Below are 808 nucleotides of genomic sequence, written 5' to 3' on the forward strand. Positions count from 1 at the left end.
CTGCGAAGCGAATTAATTTAACCGACGAACCTCAAAAGACGCTTGAGCAACTTCGGTGACAGCGTCGGCCTCTTTCATCCTTTCAACAGAAGGGAGACGACCTTCGCCATAATGGATCTTCCGAAACAACTCGGCACAAGACTGCGAGTCAGATGGAAAAGGACGAGCTCCAGATGAATGAGCAAAATCCCAGCTGAAGTCGACCGGCTTTGACTTCTTCAGTGGGACAGGCGGCTCTTGTTCAGGGCCATCCTTCCTTTTCTGCGACCTTTTTGGAGGGTCGGCAATGCGACCAGGAGTTCCGTCCACCTTCCTCCTTGGAAGCGTCTCTTTAGGGCCGGTGTGGCGGTTAGGCGGGGGAGACCTTTGATGCATCCGTGAAGGATCATCCACAGCTCGACGAGGGGAAGGGGGGACCTTTTTGGACGACCCTGCAGCAGGGGGATCGGAACCTCGACGAACATCCTGACGGGGAGCCGACCGAGACGGCGGCTCTGGAGCTTGGCGATAGCGAGCGGATGCATTAGGGACGTTCAAGTTCAGTTTCCCCATAGTCTCAGCTAAAAAAAAAAAAAGAAAAAAAAAATAATAAGATGGGGACAATATCAAAACAAAGCTCGCTATCAACACGGACTACCAAAAAAAATAGAAATAGTACCTCTTGGTCTTCGGTTGGATGCTAACTTCCGTGGACGATCTTTTCTACCCTCGGTTCCCGGCCAAACGAAGGGGCAACGGAGCTTAATCGCGTCTATTTCGGCTCGGAAAGAAGAAGGGTATGGAAGCAAACACCTCGGAATAACAACTG

This window comes from Camelina sativa, chromosome 20 (genome assembly GCF_000633955.1).
Source record: "Camelina sativa cultivar DH55 chromosome 20, Cs, whole genome shotgun sequence".
Lineage (NCBI taxonomy): Eukaryota > Viridiplantae > Streptophyta > Magnoliopsida > Brassicales > Brassicaceae > Camelina > Camelina sativa.